A 15206-nucleotide genomic window follows, 5' to 3' on the forward strand; every position below is an offset into this window, starting at 1 on the left:
CCCAGGATTACCTGACATGATGACTCCTTGCTGTCCCCAGTCCACCTGGCCGTGCTGCTGCTCCAGTTTCAACTGTTCTGCCTTCTTATTATCGAACATGCTGATCATTTATGAACATTTGAACATCTTGGCCATGTTCTGTTATAATCTCCACCCGGCACAGCCAGAAGAGGACTGGCCACCCCACATATACTCTCTCTAATTCTCTCTTTTTTTCTCTCTCTCGGAGGACCTGAGCCCTAGGACCATGCCCCAGGACTACCTGACATGATGACTCCTTGCTGTCCCCAGTCCATCTGACCGTGCTGCTGCTCCAGTTTCAACTGTTCTGCCTTATTATTATACGACCATGCTGGTCATTTATGAACATTTGAACATCTTGGCCATGTTCTGTTATAATCTCCACCCGGCACAGCCAGAAGAGGACTGGCCACCCCACATAGCCTGGTTCCTCTCTAGGTTTCTTCCTAGGTTTTGGCCTTTCTAGGGAGTTTTTCCTAGCCACCGTGCTTCTACACCTGCATTGCTTGCTGTTTGGGGTTTTAGGCTGGGTTTCTGTACAGCACTTTGAGATATCAGCTGATGTACGAAGGGCTATATAAATAAATTTGATTTGATTTGATTTGACATACAGTACCAGTCAAAAGTTTGGACACACTACTCATTACAGGGTTTGACAGGGTCAAGCGCATCAGCGATTATTGGACTCACCTGGACTCAATCACCTTTGTCATTACCTCCCCTATATCTGTCTGGTTTCCCGCTCAGTTCCATGTTTCAGCATTAATTGTCGTTTGTCGTTTTGTAACCGTGTGCTGTTGCTGTTCTTGTCTTGGTCTTTGTCTGTATCTGTTTCCTGATTAATTGTTGACTCCCCGTATCTGCTTCTCATCTCCAGAGTTGATCCTTAAACAAAACTATGAAATGACATATATGGAATCATGTAGTACCCAAAAAAGTTTTAAACAAATCAAAATATATTTTATATTTGAGATTCTTCAGAGTAGCCACCCTTTGCCTTGATGACAGCTTTTTCTCTCAACCAGCTTCATGGAGTAATCACCTGGAATGGATTTAAATTAACAGGTATGCCTTGTTAAAAAGCTCATTTGTGGAATTCCTTTCCTTCTTAATGCATTTGAGCCAATCAGAAGTGTTGTGACAAGCTAAGGGTGGTATACAGTGGCATCCTCCTTGGTGAGGATCAAAGGTGACAGATCAGCTCACCACATGACTGACTGATAGCCAACCTCCCCCTCCCTTTCTCTCTCTTTCCCTGCAGTAATCGAGTATGTAAAAATCCCTTTGTTCCGGAGAGACTCTTGCCACCAAACACTTCAACATCAAACAATGGACACTTGGACAATATATTTCAACATCCGAATGTTGGGAATGATGAGAGATGGAAAAGTAATGTCTATTTTGTGATGTCATTAAAATGATCAGAAAGACGTTATAAGGGAAACATTGTAACTTGAAGAGCTTTCACATTGCATATATCAGGTTTACATCTAAATGTTGTAAAAATTATATGATTAAATATGAGAATACTGTTGTGAAGATAGCCATGTGATATTAGCCTTCTAAATGAGAAGGCAGGTGGTTATCGTTGTCTCTGATTGGGAACCATATTTAGGCAGCCATATTCTTTAGGTCTCTTGTGGGTGATTGTTTCCTGTCTTTGTGTTTGTTGCACCAGATAGGTCTGTTTGGGTTTTTTCACGTTTCTTGTTTTGTATATTGTTCCATTTTCATCTTTCATTAAAAAGATGTATAAAGATAACCACGCTGCATTTTGGTCTGCCTCTCTTTCACCAGAAGAAAACCGTTACAGACACCTTGAGGAAGCGAGAGGAAAAGGCTTCTGTTTGATATCCCTTTAAATGGAGCAATGGGAGGCTATGGAACATGGAGTTTTCAAAATAGGAGCCACTTCCTGGTTTGATTTTTCTCAGGGTTGCACCTGCAATATTAGTTCTGTTATACTCACAGACAATATTTTGACAGTTTTTGAAACTTTAGAGTGTTTTCTATCCTAATCCGTCAATTAAATGCATATTCTAGCATCTGGTCCTGAGAAATAGGCCATTTACTTTGGGAACGTTATTTTTTCCAAACATAAAAACAGTGCCCCCTTCAAGAGGTTTTAACAGTTAAATGATTCTTTTAAAACCTGTTATGGCTAGGGCTTCTGCTAGCGTCAGCTTCCATACATTCACAACTGCAATACACCAAATTAAGCTTAACTTCTTGTTTATCTAGCCATAGTGTCAGATTTCAAAAAGGCTTTACAGCGAAAGCACACCATGTTAGGTCAGCGCCTAGTCACAAAAAAACATACAGCCATTTTCCAGCCAAAGAGAGGAGTCACAAAAAGCAGAAATAGAGATAAAATTAATCACTAACCTTTGATGATCTTCATCAGATGGCACTCATAGGACTTCATGTTACACAATACATGTATGTTTTGTTCGATAAAGTTCTTATTTATATCCAAAAATTTCAGTTTACGTTGGCGCATTATGTTCAGTAATGTTTTGCCTCGAAAACATCCGGCGAATTTGCAGAGAGCCACATCAATTTACAGAAATACTCATCATAAAGTTTTACGAAAGATACAAGAGTTATGCATAGGATTAAAGATAAACTTCTCCTTAATGCAACCGCTGTGTCAGATTTCAATAAAGCGTTATGGCAAAAGCACACCATGAAATAATCTGGGTACAGCTCTCAGCCACCAAAACAAGTCATACAGATACCCGCCATGTTGTGGAGTCAGTAAAAGTCAGAAATAGCGTTATAAATATTAATTTACCTTTGATGATCTTCATCGGAATGCACTCCCAGGAATCCCAGTTCCACAATAAATGTTTGTTTTGTTCGATAAAGTTCAACTTTATGTCCAAATACCTCCTTTTTGTTCACGCGTTTAGTTCACCAATCCAAATGCACAAGGCGTGGGCACTAAGTCCAGATGAAAAGTCAAAAAAGTTCCATTACAGTTCGTAGAAACATGTCAAACGATGTATATAATCAATCTTTAGGATGTTTCTATCATAAATCTTCAATAATGTTTCAACTGGACAATTCCTTTGTCTTTAGAAAGGAAAGGGAACGAGCTCGTGCTCACAGCCGCGCGCGATCAACAACTCAAGGCTCTCAGCCAGACCACTGGTTGAAACAGCTCTTATTTGCTCCCCTTTCACAGTAGATGCCTGAAACAACGTTCTAAAGACTGTTGAGATGTAGTGGAAGCCTTAGGAAGTGCAATCTGACCCCATTTATACTGTATATTGGATAGGCATTCACTTGAAAAACTACAAACCTCAGATTTCTCACTTCCTGGTTGGATTTTTGTAAGGTTTTCGCCTGCCATATGAGTTCTGTTATACTCACAGATATCATTCAAACAGTTTTAGAAACTTCAGAGTGTTTTCTAACCAAATCTAATACTATGCATATCTTAGCCTCTGGGCCTGAGTAGCAGGCAGTTTACTCTGGGCACGCTTTTTATTCAAATGTGAAAATACTGCCCCCTAGCCCAAAGAGGTTTAATCGAGTAATGAATAAATGTAGCAGATATTTATTCAATAAACAGCAGTATTCACATTAATGATAGTCACGTCACGACAACAGAATATAGCCCTATTTGGTCAAATACCAAGTCCATATCAGTGGTGCAGAAGTCTAAGGCACTGTATCTCAGTGCAAGAGGCATCACTACAGTCACTGGTTCGTGTCCAGGCTGTATCACACCCGGCCGTGATTGGGAGTCCCATAGGGCGGTGCACAATTGGCCCAGTGTCGTCCGGGGTAGGCCGTCATTGTAAAAATAATTACCTAGTTAAAAAAGGTTACATTTTTAACAAAAACATTTTTATGGCAAGAACAGCTCAAAAAAGCAAAGAGAAATAACAGTCCTTTATGACATGAAGATCAGTCAGTCTGGAAATTTTCAAATCAAATTTAATTTAATTGATGGAGAGAGGGGAACCGGCCAGGCAGAGACAGTAAGGGCGGTTCGTTGGACAGAACATTTCTGATTTTTGCAATGTTATGTAGATGGAAAAAAGCTGTCCTTGAAATAGTCTTGATATGTTCATCAAAAGAGAGATCAGGGTCCAGAGTAACGCCGAGGTCCTTCACAGTTTTATTTGAGACGACTGTACAACCATCAAGATAAATTGTCAGATTCAACAGAAGATCACTTTGTTTCTTGGGACCTAGAACAAGCATCTCTGTTTTGTCCGAGTTTAAAAGTAGAACATTTGCAGCCATCCACTTCCTTATGTCTGAAACACAGGCTTCCAGCAAGGGCAATTTTGGGGCTTCACCATGTTTCATCGACATGTACAGCTGTGTGTCATCCGCATAGCAGTGAAAGTTAACATTATGTTTTCGAATAACATCCCCAAGAGGTAAAATATAGAGTGAAAACAAGAGGTCCTAAAACGGAACCTTGAGGAACGCCAACATTTACAGTTGATTTGTCAGAGGACAAACCATCCACAGAGACAAACTGATATCTTTCCGACAGATAAGATCTAAACCAGGCCAGAACTTGTCCGTGTAGACCAATTTGGGTTTCCAATCTCTCCAAAAGAATGTGGTGATCGATGATATCAACAGCAGGACTAAGGTCTAGGAGCACGAGGACAGATGCAGAGCCTCGGTGTGACACCATTACAAGGTAATTTACCACATTCACAAGTCTCAGTGCTACGTTGGGGTCTAAAACCAGACTGAAGCATTTTGTATACATTGTTTGTCTTCAGGAAGGCAGAGAGTTGCTGCGCAACAGCTTTTTCTAAAATGTTTGAGAGGATTGGGAGATTTGATATAGGCTGATAGTTTTTTATATTTCCTGGGTCAAGGTTTGGCTTTTTCAAGAGAGGCTTTATTACTGCCACTTTTAGTGAGTTTGGTCAACATCCAGTGGATAGAGAGCCGTATATTATGTTCAACATAGGAGGGCCAAGCACAGGAAGCAGCTCTTTCAGTAGTTTAGTTGGAATAGGGTCCTGTATGCAGCTTGAAGGTTTAGAGGCCATGATTATTTTCATCATTGTGTCAAGGGATATAGTACTAAAACACTTGAGCGTCTCCCTTGATCCTAGGCCCTGGCAGAGTTGTGCAGACTCAGGACAACTGAGCTTTGGAGAAATATGGAGATTTAAAGAGGAATCCGTCATTTGCTTTCTTATGATCATGATCTTTTCCTCAAAGAAGTTCATGAATTTATTACTGCTTAAGTGAAAGCCATCCTCTCTTGGGGAATGATGTTTTTTAAGTTAGCTTTGCGACAGTGTCAAAAATCAATTTTGGATTGTTCTTATTTGACTTATTTAAGTTGGAAAAACAGGATGACCGAGCAGCAGTGAGGGCTCTTCAATACTGCACAGTACTGTCTTTCCAAGTTAGTCGGAAGACTTCCTTTAACGTTCGTCGTCTTCCTCTGATGAGAAGTAAGAGAGGTCGGACCAATTTGCAGCGTGGTAAGTGTCCATTTTAATAAGTCAAACTGAACACTACAAAAATACAAAATAACAAAGTGAAACAAACGAAACAGTCCCATGTGGTAACAAACACTAACAGGGAAAATAATCTCCCACAGCTCAAAAGTGAAACCAGGCTACCTAAACATGGTTCTCAATCAGGGACAACGATAAACAGCTGCCTCTGATTGAGAACCATACCAGGCCAAACACAGAAATCCCAAAACATAGAAAAAGGAACATAGACAACCCACCCAACTCACACCCTGACCATACTAAAACAAAGACATAATAAAAGAACTAAGGTCAGAACGTGACAGTACCCCCCCCCCCCCAAAGGTGCGGACTCCGGCCGCAAAACCTAAACCTATAGTGGAGGGTCTGGGTGGGTGTCTGTCCGCGGTGGCGGCTCTGGAGCGGGACGTGGACCCCAGTCCACCATAGTCCTTCTCCAGCCTCTTTACCCACCTCCGTGGTCTCTTTAACGCGGTGACCCTCGCCGCTGACCTCGGACTGTGGACCCAAGCCACGGGTCCCGAATGGACGGGAGATTCCGGCAGCACTGGACAGGCGGGAGACTCCGGCAGCTCCGGAGTGAAAGGCTATTCTGGCAGCTCCTGGCTGACTGACGGCTCTGGCAGCTCCTGGCTGACTGGCGGCTCTGGCAGCTCCTGACAGACGGGCAACTCTGTCAGCTCCGGACAGACGGGCGACTCTGGCAGCTCAGGACAGACGGGCGACTCTGGCAGCTCAGGACAGACGGGTGACTCTGGCAGCTCAGGACAGACGGGCGACTCTGGCAGCTCAGGACAGACGGGAGACTCTGGCAGCTCAGGACAGACGGGCGAATCTGGCAGGTAAGGACAGACGGGAGACTCTGGCAGCTCAGGACAGACGGGCGACTCTGGCAGCTCAGGACAGACGGGCGACTCTGGCAGCTCAGGACAGACGGGAGACTCTGGCAGCTCCGGACAGACCGGCAACTCTGGCAGCTCAGGACAGACAGGCGACTCTGGCAGCTCAGGACAGACGGGAGACTCTGGCAGCTCAGGACAGACGGGCGCATCTGGCAGGTAAGGACAGACGGGAAACTCTGGCAGCTCAGGACAGACGGGAGATTCTGGCAGCCCAGGACAGACGGGAGACTCTGGCAGCGCTGGGCAGGAGGAAGGCTCTGGCAGCAGTGGACAGGTGCCCCCTTCCCAATACATTTTTGGGGCTGCCTCTTGGGCTTCCAGCCGCGCTGCCGTGCTGCCTCCTCATACCACCGCCTCTCAGCTTTTGCTGCCTCCAGCTCCGCCCTGGGGCGGCGATATTCCCCAGCCTGTGCCCAGGGTCTTTTGCCGTCCAGGATCTCCTCCCATGTCCAGGAGTCCTGAGATCGCTGCTGCTGCTGCTGCTGCCCGTTACCCCGCTGCTTGGTCCTTTGGTGGTGGGTGATTCTGTAACGTTCGTCATCTTCCTCAGATGAGGAGTAAGAGAGGTCGGACCAATTTGCAGAGTGGTAAGTGTCCATTTTAATAAGACAAACTGAACACTACAAAAATACAAAATAACAAAGTGAAACAAACGAAATGGTCCCATGTGGTAACAAACACTAACAGGGAAAATAATCACCCACAACTCAAAAGTGAAACCAGGCTACCTAAATATGGTTCTGAATCAGGGACAATGATAAACAGCTGCCTCTGATTGAGAACCATACCAGGCCAAACACAGAAATCCCAAAACATAGAAAAAGGTACATAGACAACCCACCCAACTCACGCCCTGACCATACTAAAACAAAGACATAATAAAATAACTAAGGTCAGAACGTGACACTTCCAGTTTGGTGTGGCACCATTTCCGTTCCAATTTTCTGGAAGCTTGTTTCAGAGCTCGGGTATTTTCTGTATACCAGGGAGCTAGTTTCCTATGGCAATTTTTTTTTGATTTTAGGGGTGCAACTGCATCTAGGGTATTGCGCAAGGTTAATTTGAGTTCCTCATTTAGGTGGTTAACTGATTTTTTTCCTCTGACGTCCTTGGGTAGGCAGAGGGAGTCTGGAAGGGCATCAAGGAATCTTTGGGTTGTCTGAGAATTTATAGCACGGCATTGGATGATCCTTGGTTGGGATCTGAGCAGATTATTTGTTGCGATTGTAAATATAATAAAATGGTGGTCCGATAGTCCAGGATTATGAGGAAAAACAGTAAGATCCACAACATTTATTCCATGGGACAAAACTAGGTCCAGAGTATGACTGTGGCAGTGAGTAGGTCCGGAGACATGTTGGACAAAACCCACTGAGTCGATGATGGCTCCGAAAGCCTTTTGGAGTGGGTCTGTGGACTTTTCCATGTGAATATTAGTCACCAAAAATATGAATATTATCTGCTATGACTACAAGGTCCGATAGGAACTCAGTGAGGAACGCTGTATATGGCCTGTAAATAGTGGCTATAAAAAGTGATTGAGTAGGCTGCATAGATTTCATGACTAGACCAGATGCTGAAAATACGAAAACGTCAGTTGTTTTTGGTAAATTGAAACTTGCTATCTTAAATCTTAGCAACACTTCCACCTTTGCGGGATGCGCGGGGGATATGGTCACTAGTGTAACCAGGAGGTGAATCCTCATTTAACACAGTAAATTCATCACGCTTAAGCCATGTTTCAGTCAGGCCAATCACATCAAGATTATGATCAGTGATTAGTTCATTGACTATAACTGCTTTGGAAGTGAGGGATCTAACATTAAGTAGCCCTATTTTGAGATCTGAGGTATCACAATCTCTTTCAATAATGTCAGGAATGGAGGAGGTCTTTATTCCAGTGAGAACTGTGTTGATCCAATTGCAGTCGCAAAAACCATCAAGCGCTAGATGAAACTGGCTTTCATGAGGACCGCCACAGGAAAGAAAGACCCAGAGTTACCTCAGTTAGAGTTAACTGCACCTTAGAAATTGCAGCCCAAATAAATGCTTCACAGAGTTCAAGTAACTGACACGTCTCAACATCAACTATTCAGAGGAGACTGCGTGAATCAGGCCTTCATGGTCGAATTGCTTTAAAGAAACCACTACTAAGAAGAAATCACCAATAAGAAGAAGAGACTTGCTTGGGCAAAGGAAAATGAGCAATGGACAATAGACCGGTGGAAATCTGTCCTTTGGTCTGATGAGTCCAACTTTGAGATTTTTGGTTCCATCCGCCGTGTCTTGGTGATACGCAGAGTAGGTGAGCGGATGATCTCACTGTGAAGCATGGAGGAGGAGGTGTGATGGAGTGGGGGTGCTTTGCTGGTGACACTGTCAGTTATTTATTTAGAATTCAAGGCACACTTAACCAGCATGGGTAACACAGCATTCTGTAGCGATACGCCATCCCATCTGGTTTGAGCTTAGTGGGACTATCATTTGTTTTTCAACCAAGAAGGAGAGTGATGGAGTGCTGACCTGGCCTCCACAATCACCCGACCTCAACCCAATTGAGTTGGTTTGGGATGAGTTGGACCGCAGAGTGAAGGAAAAGAAGCCGACAAGCCGACAAGTGCTCAGCATATGTGGGAACTCCTTCAAGACAGTTGGAAAAGCATTCCAGGTGAATCTGGTTGAGAGAATGCCAAGAGTGTGCAAAGCTGTCATCAAGGCAAAGGGTGGCTACTTTGAAGAATCGCAAATATCAAATATTTTTTAGATTTCTTTCATTTTTTGGGGGGGTTACTACATGATTCCATAGGTGTTATTTCATAGTTTTGATGTCTTCACTATTATTCTACAATGTAGAAAATAGTAAAAATGAAGAAAAACCCTTGAAATAGTAGGTGTGTCCAAACTTTTGACTGGTACTGTGTATCACAGGGTCACAGAAATGTTCTCGTTCTTGAAAGAGCACATGTTTTGCCTATTAAAATAACATCAAATTTATCAGAAATACAGGGTAGACATTGTTAATGTTATAAATGACTATTGTGGCTGGAAACAACAGATTTTTTATGGAATACCCACATAGGCATACAGACGCACATTATCAGCAACCATCACTCCTGTGTTCCAATGGCACGTTGTGTTAGCTAATCCAAGTTTATCATTTTAAAAGACTAAGTGATCATTAGAAAACCCTTTTGCAATTATGTTAGCAGAGCTGAAAACTGTTATTCAAATTAAAGAAGCAATAAAACTGGCCTTCTTTAGACTAGTTGAGTATCTGGAGCATCAGCATTTGTGGGTTTGATTACAGGCTCAAAATGTCCAGAAACAAATAACTTTCTCCTGCAACTCGTCAGTCTATTCTTGTTCTGAGAAATGAAGGCTATTCCATGCAAGAAATTGCCAAGAAACTGAAGATCTCGTAATACACTGTGTACTTCTTCCTTCACAGAACAGCGCAAACTGGCCTAACCAGAACAGAAAGACGAGAGTACATTAGTACATTAGAGTGTCTAGTTTGAGAAACAGACACCTCACAAGTCCTCAACTGGCAGCTTCATTAAATAGTACCCGCAAAACACCAGTCTCAATGTCAACAGTGAAGAGGCGACTCTGGGATGTTGGCCTTCTACTAAAACGTGTATAAAATATATATGACATATATGGTCATATATGAGTAATGTAGTAATGAATTTAGATATATTTATTTCAAATATTAGTACATATATTACATACATGTATATGTATTTGAAATATTTGTCAATATATTAGGCTGCAGTTTGGGACAACTAGTCTATACACGTGACAAGCCCTTGCCTCCCATTCATATGTACTGTACATACTGTAGTGTAATATACTTACATTTCAATCAAATGTATTTTTTAAAGTCCTTTTTACATCAGCAGTTGTCACGAAATGCTTTACAGATACCCAGCATAAAACCCCAAAGAGCAAGCAATGCAGAGGCAGAAGCACAGTGCCTAGGAAAAACTCCCTAGAAGGCAGGAAACTAGGAAGAAACCTAGACAGGGACCAGGCTTCGAGGGGTGGCCAGCCTCTTCTGGCTTTACCAGTGTTCTCAAAAAATATCAACCTAAGTAACACCAGAGTGGCCTTTCGTAGCCTTGTAAGCAACACGTCAACCAGAGACAGGAAATACTCAGTATTTACATGAACTAACTGATCACTTCAGCTAATGAGATCAAGGTTTGTCTCAAGCTCAGGGCGTCTTGACTAATCTACAGTATATTGTTGCATCCCAAATGGCACCCTATCCCCTATATAGTGCACTACTTTTGACCAGGGCCCATAGGGCTCTGGTCAAAGGTATTACACTAGATAATAGGGTGCCATTTTGGATGCACATATGAAGGAATCAAGAAGCAGTGAGCCTGAAACATGTTATTCTATTTTTCACAACATCCACGAGGCCGGGTCTCAGTCAGTCAGATTCAGATTGAAATAAACAAGTGTCAGTGTCTCTAGCCAGGCTGAAAATTGATGGATGTTTACACATTTTAGACTCGATGCCGCAGCGTCTCCAGCAAATAACTGGCATCAATTGGAGTTGCTTGATCTGGTCCGCTCTCCCCTTGTCCCAGACATGGTGAATAATTTAACACTGACCCACGCCTGAGTGGATGGGCCTGAAATTTGACCTGAAGATTTATTTTAACCACAAGCTCAAAGTAAACGAGCTGGAGCACTCTACGCGGCATGGGAAACTTTGTGTGTCCCTCATGTTTATGCAATGTTAAACATAACCCTCCTACCTCTCGCTCTCTCCCCTTCCATCTCTCGCCTCCTCCCTCTCCCCTTCCATCTCTCCCCTCCCTTCGCACCTCGACTGCCCCAGCATCCCAGATCTGAACTAGTTTAGTTTTCAGCCTGGCATGGCATGTTGTTGTTGAGCTCTGGGGCCTTCTTCAAATCTCAACGCTTCTTCCTTCAAATCTATAAAGTGCTCCTCATCTGATCTTAATATGTGGTAAATAGGGTTGCAAAGTTATGGTAACTTTCCTAAAATGTTCAGGTTTTCTGGAAATTCTAGTAGGAGGATTTCAGACTTCCGGCATTTATTCCTTCCTGATTCAGGTAATCTTCTAACCCGGATTTCTGTAAAACCTGGACATTTTGGAAAATTACCAGAATTGTACAACTTAAAGGCCATAATAATGAACTTCCTCTCATGGGTAGGGCCAGGAGTTTAGCCGGACCACTTGACCTGACCAGAATAAAAATCTGGGCCCTAGTTATATCCTAAAATAGTTTTCCTGATCAGATCACACGTTCAGGAGAAACTCCTAGCCCTATTGTTATGTAATGTCAGGGTCAAAGGTCAATGACAAGGTGAAAGTTCATAGTTCAGGGTCTAATATTGTGAAATGGGACCTGTGTGCAGATAGTTGACCATTAATTATGCCTGTGGCCCTGTGTGTGAATGATCACACAATCATGGGCGGCAGGTAGCCTAGCATTTAGAGTGTTTGGCCAGTAACCGAAAGGTTGCTAGTTCTAATCCCCGAGCCGACAATGTGAAAAACACTTAACCCTAATTGTGCCAGGGTCGCCATTGATAATGGCAGACCCTGGTCATGACTTCTCTCTCAGGGGGAGTTGTAATATGCAAATATGATGAATATAAGCACCTACCTAATCATTTATTCCTGTCCTGTGAAAGCCTCCTTCTGCCACTTGATGAAGCTCTTTAATAAAGCTCCATTAATACTTAGCATGGCAGTATGATATAAATTCACTAGCTGTTAATTACATATGCCCCTGAATAATTCACAGTCCCAAAATAAATGTATAATAAATAACCCATTGCACATGATACAGCGAAGAGATGGGGACTTCCCCCGATTCAAAAAGTGTCGTCTTTGTGTGTTTGCGCCTCCCACAGAATGCACAACTAATCGTGATGAGGCTAACCATTCCGCTCTCTCAATGCACCAGGCCATCAAGGCAGACGCTAACCAATTCGCCACTCCGATATTATGCCGCTACGTTGTGACATCATATCAATATTTAAAATCTTTCTTATGCATGTATTCCAGCTTGTCCGACTTCATTAAGTCCATTCCTCATCCCCCAGGCTGGGACACATTACCTCTGGAACGCTGGGATAGGATGAAGGTCTGGAAGAGATGCTATCGCACTGCTTGGAATAACGGCTCGGAATAATGGCTCGGCTGTACTGTATGCGCTTCCTGCTATTATCTGTGTCCATTACAGACAGAAGCATAGGAGTATAATATATAACATATAATGTATATATGATTTAGCTGAATAGTCATGGATACCCATACTGAATACCCATGTGACATGTTTACATACCTATGGGCCTACATCCACTGAGTGTTCTGCCACAAAAACATTCAGACACCTCTCTCTGCTTAAACACACCCTCACACACACACACACACACACAGACACACACACACACACACCATTTCCTATTGGTCATGTACATTGTCCAACTCAGGATCTAAGCCTAAACCCAGCTGGTAGGTCCCACACTCATCCCCATCCTATCCTTCTCTCTGCTGGATGTCTCTAAAACACTGTTCTGCATTAAAACACTTATTTATCCCCCCAGGTTTCTCTCTCTCAACTCCAAATTAAATCTGGCTATGAAACGCCTCAAATCTGTCTCTCTGTGATTCATTAATGTTTCTGTTTAATTCCTCCATGTTCGTTCCCGTGCCTCTCCTAAAAACCACCCATAGAAGCACCCCCCGGGAGAGGAATGAGAGAGACATTCGGGTGGTTGAATAGTGCCGTCATCTGGGGGCAGGGCTCATCAATCCATTAGGAAACCCAAAAGGTACTACCGTGAAACAAAAAGCAAACAAAGTAGGGCGGCGCAGGCATTTAGGGATTCAATTGAATTTTTTCCCATCACCTACATTATGCTGGCAGACTAACAGTTCTGCATTATATCCATCACAGCCTGTTCAGGTGCTAATTGAGATGAAGCCTGGGTTTGTCAAGGCAATTATGAGCAATATCTTAAAATGGCTAGTGATGGCTTTTAAGGAAAGAGAAACTGTAGGGGGTATTACACTATCAAAAAGGCATGGCAGGGGTAACAATAGGTGAAAATGATCGCTACATCACATCAGAAACAATGATATAAATTGTTTTCTCACTTTTTAATACCACTCTCTATTCTCTTTTGAGTCACCGATTAGAAAGAGGACATTTTGAGGAGTTCATTTGAAAGGCATTAGGTGACGATACATCAGCTTGTAATTACATTATGTACAAATGAGAGCGTGATCTGGATCTGAGCACACGTGACAAGTAGTGTCTATCAACGTTTATATTCCTCAAGTGCTTTACATTACTGTTAAAAGGAAAAGATGATTGAGCCAAGTTAATTCAACTCCTCCTGTTGCACTGTATTCATACTGTCTATGCAAACAGCAAGGAAAGAGAATGGTATTCCTCAGTGTAGCTATGAAATAAACCTAATAGTGAGTAGAGTAAATATGAAATAAACCTAATAGAGAGTAGAGTAGCTATGAAATCAACCTAATAGTGAGTAGAGTAAATATGAAATCAACCTAGTAGTGAGTAGAGTAGCTATGAAATAAACCTAATAGTGAGTAGAGTAAATATGAAATCAACCTAATAGTGAGTAGAGTAAATATGAAATCAACCTAATAGTGAGTAGAGTAAATATGAAATAAACCTAATAGTGAGTAGAGTAAATATGAAATAAACCTAATAGTGAGTAGAGTAAATATGAAATAAACCTAATAGTGAGTAGAGTAAATATGAAATAAACCTAATAGTGAATAGAGTAAATATGAAATCAACCTAATAGTGAGTAGAGTAAATATGAAATCAACCTCATAGTGAGTAGAGTAAATATGAAATCAACTTAATAGTGAGTAGAGTAAATATGAAATAAACCTAATAGTGAGTAGAGTAAATATGAAATAAACCTAATAGTGAGTGGTTTTTCCTGATCAGGCTTCAGATTGTGATTGGAATAAGATCCAATTACAAAATGTACAAGTGGGGGACTGAGGGAACATGGAGGGAGGGAGGGAGGGAAGGAAAGAGGGAGGGAGGGGGATCAGGGATGATGCCCCATGTGAAATAGAGTAAAGCCCGTTACAATGCCATTAAGAGGCGAGTCAGCACAGCTGCCAGCCGCGTTTTGATTAGGATTTGTTTTTTTCTCTACTTCTCTTCTCTCTCTCAGTTTTTTCCGCTCATGATAAGATTCTTTCCCTGAAACGTATAAATAACACTCCCTCTTGGACCGCATTCACCACCCAAAGGCATTTATCTGTCTTCACACAAATTTGCATCAGAATTACCTCTGGAGGAGCTGATGTTAAACTCTCAAACCACTGATTCCTCGGATCACTTAAAACCAGAGCTTATCTGGGTTATTATAATTTTTTGAAGGATTTATAAAATCATAATTTCTGAGAACGCTGAACCGCAGCATGGCGGCGCAGACCATTTCCAGAGTGCTATTTTCCAATACCTGTTTGGTGTCCTGGCATTGTGGAATGTATCACGTATCTGCCTGCAAATCCGCTTTGGCTCCAGTACACACAGGATACTGAGATATTTCCAGAAGCAAAGAAGTTTTGGGGTCAAAAAGTTGATCAATGTTTCTACTTTAAAGTGGCACTCCGGTCTCCTTTTCACCTAATTTAACACCTGATTAACTTAACAAAAGGCACCTCTCAATAGGTGGTTCAGGTATGTCATGACAGAGCACAAGTGGGGGGGGGGGTTCTTTCCTCTTTTGTTCTATTTTGCTCCTCTATTG

Source organism: Oncorhynchus kisutch, linkage group LG14, assembly GCF_002021735.2.
Source record: "Oncorhynchus kisutch isolate 150728-3 linkage group LG14, Okis_V2, whole genome shotgun sequence".
Classification (NCBI taxonomy): Eukaryota; Metazoa; Chordata; class Actinopteri; order Salmoniformes; family Salmonidae; genus Oncorhynchus; species Oncorhynchus kisutch.